This window comes from Natator depressus, chromosome 16 (genome assembly GCF_965152275.1).
Source record: "Natator depressus isolate rNatDep1 chromosome 16, rNatDep2.hap1, whole genome shotgun sequence".
Lineage (NCBI taxonomy): Eukaryota > Metazoa > Chordata > Testudines > Cheloniidae > Natator > Natator depressus.
Window position 1 is genome coordinate 15,027,822 of NC_134249.1, and position 14,241 is coordinate 15,042,062.

General features: G+C 40.8%; 1 protein-coding gene across 21 annotated transcripts in view; it reads right to left on the reverse strand.

The window, feature by feature from the left end:
* FNBP1 (formin binding protein 1) overlaps window positions 1–14,241 on the reverse strand; it is a 148,378-nt gene that overhangs the window by 66,529 nt on the left and 67,608 nt on the right. The window lies entirely within an intron of this gene.

A 14,241-nucleotide genomic window follows, 5' to 3' on the forward strand; every position in this document is an offset into this window, starting at 1 on the left:
GAAGGTGAAGCACATGGAAGTTAAGTGGCTTGCTCAGAGACACGCACTGACTCAGTGGCACAGCTGTAAATAGAATACAAGAATCCTGACTTGCAGTCCCCTGCTCAACCACTATCGCACAATGCCTCCTGTAATAGCCCCTTGACCAAGAGAAACCCCAACAATAATCCACTAACCGGCACACACATGCCTTTACATTGCATCACTATTTCCATCTGGGAATTAAGCACCATGCAGGGTCAGACCTTATACCTATTTTATGCAAAATGACAACACACACAGTTATGTTAGAAAGGATAAAACCCCATGCTTCACTGTCGGAGCCAGCTACTAATTGGTGGGGTTAGGAAGAAACTACCCCTATAAACAGATTAATCCACAAGTGGCCACTTCAGGGTTTCCTGCACCTTCTTCTGAAGCAGTTGGCCACTGTCTGAGAGACATGATACTGGATTATACGGATCACTGGCTTGATTCAATATGGCACTTCCTATGTGCCTTTCTGATGTCACCAAACAAGCCGGCCATTTCCCATGTGGGGTTTAAAATAAGACTCCAAAGACCATTATCATCACTCCCACAGAACACCTAATAGTATCTAACACAAACTCATTTTAACCTTCAGATGAGGGAAAGAATAAAGACCAGTCTGAGGATTCAAAATACCACAGTATATAATCCCAAATCTCTCCTTTGGCCTGGGTGCTCATCTGCAGCTAAACAAAGCAGTGCTGGACATCATTTCTCTTTAATTTAATTCCCTAGAATTTTCATAGTAGAGAGGAAAAAGAGGGAGACCCAATGTCAGTAACACTTTTAACTACTCTGAAACTTTTAATTATGTAACAATGTCCAAGTCGGATTGTCACAGTCCCATCTATAGAGAACACTTGAACGTGAAGCAGCCAAGCCATAAAAGGCAATGCAGCTGAAAAGCTGGCAATACTACAGCTCTGAAGAACACATCCTTTCCCATTAACTCTGATACTTGTGCTATTCTGACCTTTACCCACCACATTTAACTTCTGTGAAAAAACACACTCACCGCAGTATGACATTACAAAAACATGTCACTGAAAACTCCCTGCTCGAGGGGAAAAAAAACAAACCAAACTCCTCCAAACTGATTTAGAGTTCCTTACCTAGAATCAGATTCACACTAACTCATCCTCTGATGCTCCCTTTAACTCCTCAGGCTACTTTTGAGGCAAGATACAGTTTTCTCCCCAATATGGACTTTGAAATGCTCCTACATTTAACTTAATTTCATAGGTCTGTTCTCCTGAACTCTACTTAAGTAACAACTGCAATTTAACTCTAGTCCTTTTAATTTTCTTTCTGAGCAATATATCTCTGACAAAAAAGATATGGGGAATATTATCTCACTTACACTGAGGCTGCAAACAAGATTGATTTCCTTTCTTCACACTGCATTTCCTGCCTGTAGCTATCCTTCGTAAATGTTTATCGGTTTCCTTGTCTTCTCTACTTGCAGATTTGCTGCCATGCGTGAAGGGAGCTGATTCCTGAGTACTATACCTGCTCAAAGCCCTTAGTGTTACTGTTTAATGTTTCATAAATACATATAGGGGACAGACAGACTCACTCACTCACGAATTAGGATTTAACAGAACATAATTTAGTGGCTGGAGATAATTCTGCAGTCAAAGCAAAACAAGAAGATAAGAGCGAACATGAGATCGTTTATTTTCCACATCTGGTCTCACTGGAATCAACAAAAATGTTTTAAATTTGTACGATCTGTAAATGTTATTTTCAGGTTGATGTTCTCTACAAAACAGAACTCTACAAATTGCTGTAACATACAAGACAGAAGCAGCCAATCACGATCTGAGCAAACAACGGTCTCTTCAGATACTGCTACATGTTAAAAGAAGCTCATTTTATAGAAATGAAGCAATGAGACCATGAAAAGGGTCTTGTCTTATTCTGCAGAGTTAAAGTTTGAATATTTTCTGTATTTCACTGTACAATTGTGTCATCTCAATTTCAAATTCTGCATCTTGGTATTTTTCTTACAGCTATTCTCTAAATTAGTTTGTAAACAAACCAGTTTGGCTTGTAGCATTTATGTCTTTCTCATCAGAGGTATGCCTGAATGTAGTGATAACTGAAAAGCAAGGTGGGTGAGGTACTATCTTTTATTGGGCCAACTTCTGTTGGTGAGAGAGACAAGCTTTCGAGCTTACACAGAGCTCTTCTTCAGATCTAGGAAATGAACTCAGCCCTGGTCTATATTACAAACTTATGTCACTGTAACTATGTCACTCAGAGGTGTGGAAAATCCACTCCCCTGAGCAACACAGTTATGTTAACTTCCGGTGGTTAGTGACAGTGCTAAGTGGACAGGGAGGCTTCTCATATTTCAAGGGACATTCAAGGTGAAGTGGCCCGCTAACACTCCTTCAGTCACAGGAAGGAAAGGGGAGGTGGAAGCAGATGGGAGGGGGCATTGTTAGTGGGTTACAGATTGTTGTAATACACCATAAATCCAGTGTCTCTATTCAGTCCATGATTTTTAGTGTCTAGCAAAGTTACGAGCTCCCAGGCTCGTGTTTTGAAAGTATTCTGCAGGTTTAATTTGAGGGTGAGGATTGATAGGTCAGATATCGCATGATAGCTTTGTGAAGTGTTCACTCACAAGTGATATGGTATTTCTGTCTATCGTTTTCCTGTGAGAGTTCATTTGAGAGCATAGTGATTGTCTGGTTTCACCTACATAGCTGCTATGGGGGCAACAATCTACACAATCTGTTCAAACCTTTAGCAGTGACACTGAGTTAGGCCTTGTCTACACTATCACTTATGATGGCAAAACCTTATGTTGCCCAGGAGTGTGAAAAAGCACCTCCTGGAGCGACATAAGTTTCACCGGCATTAATGGTAGTGTGAACAGGACTATGTCAGAAGGAGAGCTTCTCCTGCCGACATAGCTACCTCTGCTCATTGAAGGTGGTTTAATTATGTTGATGGGAGAGAGTGGCTACATGAGAGATCTTACAGCCGCGCAGCTGCATCAGTACAGCTGTGCCACTGTAAGGTCTCTAGTGTAGACATAACCGTAGTTTCCCAGATCTGAAGAAGAGCTCTCTGTAAGCTTGAAAGTTTGTCTCTCTCTAACCAACAGAAGTTGGTCCAAGAAAAGATATTACCTCACCCACCTTGTCTTGTTAATATTCTGGGACCAACACGGCTACAACAACACTGCATGTAGTGATAAGCGTAAGATACACTAGCAGCGTGAATGATAATACATAGCACTTTTCATCCACAAATCTCAACGCACTTCACCACCCCTGTAAAGTGTGATCATCCCCATTTTACAGATGGGGAAACTGAAGCACTGAGCGATGAAGTGATTTGCCAAATGGCACACAGGAAGTCTGTGGCAGAGCCCAGAACAGAACACAGGTCTCCTGACCTGCATTCCTGTTTTCCATGCACTGCATTAGCCTGACTTCTGCAAATTCTTTTCTTTAACATTATTTTGTAGTCTCTCTCTAAAAGAAAGTATATTTCTTGTTCAATCTTCTGGATTTTGAATTTAAGAAAAAAATAGATTTTAAGACCAGTTTTCCATTCATGAATTTTCAGGGAACATGTTCTAAGATATATATAGTGAGAATGTTTTTAACCAAATCTGATGTCCCCATTAATTAGCTATTCTATCTTTTGCACATACAGCATATGTGAAAATGACAAATAATTCAGGAAACCATGTTGAACATCAGCACTTCTAATTATTCACACAAATGTATGCAGCTGAGTCACAGCAATGTGCTTATTTAAGCAGTTGATCAATAAGGAATATGGCATTCCCTTCGGAGTGTGAATGCTCGAACCCTGACCTGACCAAGCTATTTATTTTAAACATGGAGAGTCAGATGACAGGCAGGATGCAGTTACTGGCATGCCTGGCACGCAATACAGTCAGATATGTGCAGTGGAGTGGCCTGTTGTCTCTGTGCTTCTATTTCCTCTGGACTGTTTCTCTGTCTATACCAACATAACCACACACCCCTAGCGGACACAGTTTCTCTTTCTAGACCAACTCGACCACACAACCTACTTGTCACCTCCCAGCCTACACTGGAGCCCCTATGGGATACCATCAAACAACTACAACCCATGCTGAAAGAAATCTTTCCTGAACCACCTCTTTCAGTCTTTAAACAACCCCCCAACCTCATCATCAGATGCAAGTTCCCCACAGACCAGGAAACACCAACTCAAAGCAGTGCCAGACCCTGCCAGAACAACAGATGAAAATCTGCAGACATATCTTCACTGCTGCAACGAACAACACACTTTTCAAGATACACATGCCGGTGCACCAAATGCCCCAACAACAACTACATGGCTGAAACCAGACAATCACTACACTCTTGAATGAACTAACACAGGAAAATGATAAAAGACAAAAACACCCCATCATCTGCAGGTGAACACTTTTCACAAAGCGATCACTCTACAGCTGACCTATCAGTCCCCCTCTTCAAAGGAAACCTGCATAACACTTTCAAAGGACGAGCCTGGCCGCTTAAATTCATAACTTTGCTAGACACTAAAAAATCATGGACTGAATAGAGATACTGGATTTATGGACTCATACAATTATCTTAACCCACTAACAATGCCCCCACCCCAGCTACTTCCCTCCCCTTTCCTACCTATGACTGGAAGGGTATTAATGGGCTACTTCACCTTGAATGGTCCCTTGAAATATGTGTTAACTACTTATGCTAAACAATCTGCTCCACCTTGTGTTCCGCTGACACACTCTGAGGACAAGTCTACACTACAGATTTACATCAGTATAACTATGGTGCTATGGGGTGTGAAAAATCCACATCCCGGAGCTACACAGTTATAATGACCTAATACTCCCCATCCCCATCCCAGCGTAGACAGCGCTATGTCAGCGTGAGGGCTTCTCCTGTCAACCTAATTAATCCACCTCCAGGAAAGGGGGTACCTTGCTGATGGGAGAAGCTCTCCCGTCAGCGTAGCAACGTCTTCACTGAAGCGCTGCAGCTTCACCACTGCAGCATTTTAAGTATAAACCTGCCCTGAATGAGTTTCCCAGACCTGAAGAAGAGCCCCGGGTAAGCTTGAAAGCTTCTCTCTCTCTCTCACCAACGGAAGTAGGTACTATAAAGTATATACTACACTTTCCCACCTTGTCTCTGTAATATCCTGGGACTGACAGGGCTACTACAACACTGCATATATACTAACACAAAGCATACGTGAAAGAGTAGTACCCAAAACAAGACCATTTAGAGACACTACAGAACTAAGCAAAACAATGCAATGAACTATGGAGAAAAATCCTTTAGCAAAAGAAAATACAGAGAAAACTTACAGGGACAACTTAAAAAGAAAAGTTTCCCTTGTGATGATGTTGGCTATACTATGATACACTGCAGAATTTTCCGATGCTTTGGGTCTTATCTTGCAACTGTTACTCACATGACAAATCAACATGCAGTAACATTGCAGTTAGGCATTTGTATCACAGTAATGTGAATGTTTCCTTCTTAAGTCTCCCCAAACTGCTTTTTAATCTTCACTAAAAGTACTTCACTAATCTCAGTACCCTACTTGGCCAGGTTGCATGCAAAGGTTCCTGCTCTGGGATGAAGTAGCACCCCCAGGGCTTCCTACCTGGAGGCTCTTCGCCTGCCCTTTGGTCCTCGGCTCTCCAGCTGGGTCAATCTCAGTTCTGCCCCCTTCCAAGGGGTGGGGGATAACAGTTCCAAGTACAATCCCTTCCCTGGGCCTGTCTAAACTCCCATCTCCCCTGTGACTTGCAACACATAGGATACAGACTTCAAGAAAAAAAAATTACTATGATCAACAAATACATATCCCTGTTGATGCAAGATTTATTCCCCCTAAGAAAAAATGTTTTAGATATTAAACTGATCGTGTATTTGATCATGGCTGAAAAGTAAAGAAGTGGCTATTCCTGAAAAGCAAAGTAAGATTGGCCTTTATATAGTATTATAAACACAAAACTACATTAAGAGAACATTAAGGTTGCAAAGTCAAGAACTTGAAAGTGAGGGAATGCCACATTTAATGTTCCCAGCGCAACCTTAATTTGCCCCCTTTATCTATAGGCCTTATCAAACAAACAGTCTTTAATTACATCATCACATACTATATTTTCAACAAAAAGAAAAGGAGTACTTGTGGCACCTTAGAGACTAACCAACAGGATCCCTATCTTCATCAGTGCACAGAATGGACAGCACTCACTTAATGAGCAGCTATTTACTATTTTGTTTTCTCTTCATTGTTCAACGTCTGGCCTCGTGCTTTATTTACTCCATACTATTTACAGGCTGCTCTGAAGACAGAATTATTAATTGTCTCATGGGCTTTTCTATGCCATTCATCACTATAGTTTCTGAGTGCTTCACAGACAATTTTATGTGCACAACACAGGGGAAATTTTACCCATAATGCAGAAGATGGGAACAGCAGAAGTGTGTAATATTCTCATACATCTGTATCCAAAAAAAGAGATGGATCTGGTTGGTCTGGTTTTAGACTTACAGGCCTTGACAGTGCCCCTTTAAGTAGTTTATTCTTAATAATCGGAAACCTGAGCCCTTAGGACTCTGTTCCAGCTTTCTTAAACTTAGACATGCATAGCTGCCCATACCCAGAAGGGCATGGGCTGCACTGAATTCTTCTCAAAGAACATCCAAATCATGGGTTTGAGCCTGTTCCAGTTGGAGTATTTCCATTTGGAATTAGGCCCTTTCCTTTTGCACACGAGGTACTGGGCTATGGCATACAGTACTGTATTTTAATTCCTGTGTAAAATATAACGGCTTTTTTTTGGGCACATCACTTTATTTGGGATTCTACCATAAAGGACAAAGAGACTTTCCATCAGTACACAGGAACTTTCACATCACCTCGAATGGATGAGGATTCCAAATATGTATTGCCAAAGCTCCCTCCCTCTCTTCCTTTAAAACAACTTCATCTGTCACTGGAGGTTTCCATAATTAATGGCCACACTCAGCTAGATTGTTCTGTATTATGATTTTTTTGTATTGTGCTTACCGCTACCTTTAAGACTCTAAGCACTTTGGTGCTGAGACCTGTTATTTGTTTGGCACAGTTCACCCAATGTATAGCACTGTGCACACTTGAAGCACAATACAAATAATAAGCACCATGACAAGATTTTTTCTGATGGACCACAGCTATTGACTAACAAATTCAGTTGCTTGGACTTTTAAATATATGGGGAAAGTGCACAAAATCCTAAATGGACACTTTACTTAGGGTTTTACATAAATAAACATAAATAAAATTAAAATAACTATGTTTTAACTAGAAGAGGAAATCAATTTAATTTTTGAAAGGCACACTATCAACTTTTATTCTTTTTTTACATTTAAATTGAATCCTAGGGTAAATGAGCTATTTTAAGCACCATGCTCACTGGAGCTGTATTTGACATGGGGTGAAATTCTGGTCCTATTAGAGTCAATGACAAAATTGCCATTGACTTCTGTGGGGTCAGAAAGCGTAGGACGATGGTTCTCAAACTTTTTTCATTTGTGGTCCCCCTTGGAAATTTCGAATGGAGGTGCGAGCCCCTTTGGAAACCTATTGTCTATATACAGTACACCCTTGCTATAATGCCCTTCAGAATAATGAACCTTTGGCTACGATGAACCCGGTCCCTGGATCCCACCTCCAGGCCCAGAGCTGGAGGAGCTGTCAGCCCCCGCTGCAGAACTCTTTTGCTATGATGAACCCCAATGGCTTGGATCCCAAGGGGTATGTTAAAGTGAGAGTGTACTGTAGAGAGTTGAACCCCAATGGCTTGGATCCCAAAGGGTATATTAAAGCGAGGGTGTACTGTAGAGAGTTGAATTCTGTTCAGTCAGTTTTCAGTCTAAGGCTATGTCTACACTTCCATTTATGTCAGGAAAACGTATGTCGCTGATGGGTGTGAATATTCCACCCCCAAGTGACATAAATTACACCTGCATAAGCACTATTGTGCACAGCACTATGTCAGTGGAAGAGCTTCTCCCACCGACACAGCTACCACTGCTCACTGGGGGTGGATTAATTGTGTCAATGGGAGAGCTCTCCCCCATTGGCATAGAGCAGCTATACTAGAGATCTTACACTGCCGCAAGCTCTCTAGTGTAGACATAGCCTAAGTCTTTCGCGAGCCCCAGACAATAGAACATCAGCAGCAGCCTATTGGCACTACAGCGCTCAGCATTGTTAACGTCAATGCAGCTGAACTGGGGTCAGGGATGGTGGGAAATTTTTGAAAAACTTCCCTAGTGTAGACAAGGCATTACTCTTTCCAGCTGAGCTGGGGTTGCTGGCAGCAGAGCTTGGTGTATGCCATCTCAGTATATCTCACTTAGCCTCTGTATGCCCCTTTGAGGGTGGAAACAAAATGTATTCCAAATTCTCCAAAGGAGAATAATGACATTGTGTGACTGCACTGAGGGAGCCATGGAGGTTTGTGTGTAATTTTAAACTTAAAGGAATCCCTGAGAGACACACAGGACACAAGTTTCAGAGTAGCAGCCATGTTAGTCTGTATTCGCAAAAAGAAAAGGAGGACTTGTGGCACCTTAGAGACTAACCAATTTATTTGAGCATAAGCTTTCGTGAGCTACAGCTCACTTCATCGGATGCATGCAGTAGAAAATACAGTGGGGAGATTTTATATACACAGAGAACATGAACCAATCGGTGTTTATCAGGACACAAGCAAGATCAGATCAGAGCTATCTGTCCGGTATTAAAAATTGCTCATGTGAAACATTTTACTTATGAAAGGTTGTGATGAAACAGCCTTATTTGTCTTGCAGAAACAAACAGTGATTGTCCCCATGGGTTGAGTTTCAGCTTTATGTCACTCTGTTCTATTGATATTGCAGGTACATGGAGAAGTAATATTGCAAAGCAGCACAATTATCTTCGATTAATTTACATGCAGATGGTTCAGCAAAAAGTGTTCTATGCCTGGACATTTCAAAATAGATTGAGTACAAGGGTTTTTCCATTTTCTATCTGACCCCTTTACATAGTCTAACTAAATTATGATATAGTAGAATACATTTTAACCAGCTGCTTTTTTCCTTCTCTGCTTTTCATTGTTTATCGTTCCAAAGGGCATAATATAAGACTGGCACCATAGTGGTTAATATCAAAGAAGCTCTGTCAATTTAACAATTAACCTTTCTATCTAAAAGTTCTCCCTAATATCATTACAAGTTACTCTTAAAATTCTTATTGCTGGAAGAGATTAGAGAAAGTAATAATTTTTCTGTTTACCCACTTTATTTAATTTGTGCCTGTGGCAGCTCTTTGTAGATAGGCCGTTGCAGTTTCTCCCATGTAGGACATAGGAAATATACTGGATCAGATGTGTGATCTATTTAGTCCAGTACTCTGTCTTTGACACTGGCCAGCAAGAGGATTCTCAGAGAGAGGGGAAGATGGGATTTGCCTTACCAAGTGGGGGGGTCAGTATTAATGAGACAATTCAGTTAAAGTGGAAGTGGGCTATTTTCAACAGTAAGGGAACTCCCGTCTTTTCACATACTGTGTATTTATACCTGCCTACTGTATTTTCCACTCCATGCACCTGATGAAGTGGGTTTTAGCCCATGAAAGCTTATGCCCAAATAAATTTGTTAGTCTCTAAGGTACCACAAATACTCCTCGTTGTTTTAGAAGGTGACAGAAGTTGCCTTCCCTCTAGATCAGTTAACCTCAGAGGCAGGAAATGCTGTCTCTTGAGAAGAAATCTTTGCTTCTAAGATCTGGTCTTGAGGTTCTCTCTCTCGTTTGTGACAACAGTCATGTAACCAAAGTTTAGCGCTGTGAACAGTGTCATGAAATACATGAGTATCTTTACATGTGTGTATTTATTTATTTAGTGTTTTTCAGATGTGCAATTTAACCTTGGTCTTTTAGATAATCTTTAAATTCGACAGTTGCGGTGTAACGGAAGGTGCATTGTGGTCCTGGTAGCACGAGAGCTGCTGCAGGAGGAGGAGGTGCAATAGTGATGGCTATAGGGATCCCAGGAGCTTCACTAAGCCCCACAGGTTGGGAAATGCAGAGAAGCTTCATGTGAGTGGATGTGGCCAGAGGGCACTAGTGTGGATGGAGGATGGGCAGTGATGGGGCTTAGAAGTGACAGGAAGATGGGCAGGCGGTAGAAGAGAAGGGAAGCTGAAGCACTTCAGTCCTGCAATTTCAAGAGAAGAACTCCACAGAAGCAAAGCTTCAGGGACCCTGGCGATGCGCTACTCCAGTGGCCCACTCTTTGAGTGGCTCTGCTGAGCCATCTGGCCTTGGGGAAATAGGCGAGGTATCAAATCAGGGGAGTTGGGCATGAAATCTGCTCAGAGATGGGTATGGCAGAGTATGTGGAGAATGTGCATCCTCGCCCTCAAGTCCTTGATATGGGACTACTCAGATACTTAAAAGTTAAGCATGAAGGGTTCGGCTGGATCAGGGCCAAAGTGCTCTGCGCCTTGAATGATCAAGCACACAATCAGGGTTACACTGTATTGTACTGTTGCTCATGAAGCCATGATATTGCATTAACACTACCAAAAAAAAAAAAAAAAAAAAAAAAAGATATTTTGGGCTTTACAAACATTCCTACAACCCTGGAATAAATAATAGGTTAGCTACCCCTAGCTTTTCTGGCTCCTCATAAAACACCCTGCCATCTGGATCTTCTCATTGAACAAGTTCAATTTCTACTGATATTAAACAGAAAGATGCAATAATGGCATAACTGTCCCCATAAAGCTGTCACAAGACATCTGCCTGTGACAAATATGGCAATTCTTCACAAATCCTCCAGTCATTCAAAAAAAAAAACCAAAAAACAAAAAAACCCCAACACCACAACAATAAACCCTAGATTTGTAAATTAAAACCTCAACTCAAACAATTTGCATTATTTTTAAATAATTAATCCTTTTCATCTGATCTTAGTGCACTTTTGCATATAAAAGCGTATGTATGCATCTGCATGTGCGTATTACTACATATCATTTTCCATTAAAAAAAAAATACTTTAGCCTAATTATAAACACCTGCTTCTTCATGGTTACAGAAACCTAAACATGTTCACATTTAGGGTCTGGCTGTGGCCCCAGCTAACCAGCATATCCACCTGCAGCTCTGGTTCTACCACCACTACATCTTTGTTCCTTCATTCACTTACATTAGAGTAGATTTCACAGAGGTCCATTTCAGTGCTACTCTGAATAGATCACAAAGGGAATGCAATTGGATGAGACATGTGCATGGTGTGTGCACTCAACCTCTCCTCCCCTTAGGCCTCGGACTCAATCTTCCTACACAATATTAAAAAAGTGCCACTGGCTACAGAAGACATCCTACTTCATTGCCATGATGAGTTGCTGCTTTGAGAAACACTTCATTATTCATGCTATATCTCAGAATATGTTAACCATATTTGTACTTATTAAAAGATATACTATTTCCTGATCAGAAACCCTCATGCAATAAACTAATGGAGATAATTTTAAGGATTTCATAGCTCAACCTGCACAAAAGTCAGAATAAAACCTCTTAAATTGAAACTCACTCATAGTAAATGGATTTGCTGGGCACACAGCCAGAAAATGACCTTCACTAGGTTTTCCTCATGTGCAGAAATAGCCAAGGGGTATATAAAAAGTATCTCTCAACCCTGTCTAAAATAGGTCTTCCTCTTTCAAACCATTAACCACAATAAGCATTTATTGCCTCCCTAGATTTAGCATTAAACAAGCTGCAGTTAGTAGTCAGTTGGAGGTTTTGCAATGTATTCATAGTTATTTGCAGTGTGGATCTGGAAGTATGAATTTCACAGTGGAAGATTCTAGTTATCAGCGATGGGCAGAGAGTAAAGAGAGGTTTGTTATCTGAATTATTACATTTTTACTAACTTTTCTACAGCTATCTGCCTCACTGATACTCTATCGCTTTCCAAATCTCAGCTTTCAGATGAGACATAAAACTATGTTTCTGAGCACCTGTGGTCATTAAAAATTCCCATGACACTTTTAGTAAGAGAAGGGATATTAACAACAAATTCTAAACCAGTTAACTACATTCTGCCTACCTAAATTAACCCTGTATTTTTCCAGTTGGATATGGTGTTCTTCCTTACTTCCTATCCTAAAACGTTGAGTATCCTTATGTATCAAACTGCTGTCGTGTTTTGCCCCAGAGCTGTCTGCATTTCACAATTGATCGCCTGACCCCTATATAGAATTGTATATGTCACTTTGTTAAGTTTGCAATAAGGTTTGGAAATCTTCAGGAGGAAAAGAGGTAGACAAATAAATGGAATTATCATGATCCTTAAACATATCTTTTCTTTACTGCCTCATCTCTTCATTTCTTTCTCGGCTGTTACTTAACTTTCTAATAGTACTATTTAGTTTTGTAAAGCATTTTGAGCTGTATTTTGCATGAAAGACATGATGACTATAAAACTGTATGATTGTATAATGTCTTCGTTAAGCTTGTTAGAATATTCCATAGTTAATTGGATATTTTCATTACATGAATGAATGACTCCTGTGCAGCTTTTACCTGGCAACATAAACCTTATTTTTAACTTCTATAATTAAAAAGTTGGATTGAGAACATGTGTCCATAGCTCCTATAGAGGCATAATCTAGTGTACAGGTCACAGGACTGGGACTCTAGAGATTGGGTATTCCCAGCTCTGCCATTGACCTGCTGGTGACCTTGGGCAAGTCACTTCATCCCTCTGTGCCTCTGTTTCCCCACCCACTCTGTCTGTCTTGTCTATTTAGACTGCAAGCTCTCTGGGACAGAGGGTCTCTATCTATGTGTCTGTACAACCACCAGCACAATGGCTGAGGCTTCTAGGCCCTACCGTAACATAAATAACGCATGTGAATGTGTGAAAGCCATTAAGCACTCTTCCAGTGCCAGAGTCTGCCAGCCTTTTTCATACTGAGTAGTGCCGTACTCCATGAAAAGTCTCATTGATATTAGTACGACTACTTGAAGAGTAAGATACTATTCAGCGTGAATAAAGGGGACAGAGTTCCTTCGAATGATTTACTCTTCTCCAGCACCAGTACCATGGAGTCCATCAGATGCAAACAAGCGAGTTTACTACCAAAAATAGACTCAAAGTGGAATGCATGATGTGACCAAATTAAAAGCACGGCTTGACCTTTGCTGCCAAACATATTTATGTTTCACAAAAATAATCTTTGCCTGATTTTTCTGACAGCTCCCTTGTGATTGACAGAAGGTCATGCGCCAAAGTATGTGATCTGTTCTATAAAAACATAAGGCAGCCAGGATTCTCACTGAGCTCCAAACCTGGCCAAGACAGAAGCAGCACAAAGTATCTGCCTTTTTATCAGCCGACTGCATGGCCACTGTCAGCCTCCAGCCATATCTGCCATACTGGATCAACAGCCTCTCCCCATACTTTTACTAGTAGCAACTCTCCAGTCTGCAATATATTATCTATGCAGACATTAATTATATCTTTCACAGCCAGAAGAGATCTGTGAAGCTAAAAAGTTTGTCCCGTCCACCAACAGAAGTTGGTCCAATAAAAGATATTACCTCACATACCTCATCATGGTCTAATTATATATTTATACCAAACAGAGGGCAGAGCCCTCCACAGCATATTTCCAGAAATCCTGAACCATTCATGAGTGTGTATCATAAATGTTTTTGCAAGAATATCAAACCTCTGTGATATTTATCACAACAACAGTTTCCCCCCTCCTACAAAGCCCAGTGTGAGTGATGAATTATTTATGTTTTACAGCAAGAAACAACAGAGAGATGTACAACATGTCTGAAAAGAGCCTGAAGGGAAATAGCAGCTTGCTTTTCAAAATTACTCACCAATATGAAAGCTACGCAAATCAGACAAGGACTCAACAGTTCAGGCATTCTACATTCATGAGACAAACACAAACCAACAACGGTGGATCACAGTCTTCTATTTCTACCGGCAAGAGCAAGTAAACTTTATTGTCACATACTGTCTGCTATACCGTCATTGCTATTAGCTACTATCCATAGACCCAATATGCTGTCTGAACTTGGCTTCTGCACTGGCTCTCATTAAACTGACACTAATGACTTACTTTTCACTCACACATCACACATTTACAGTGT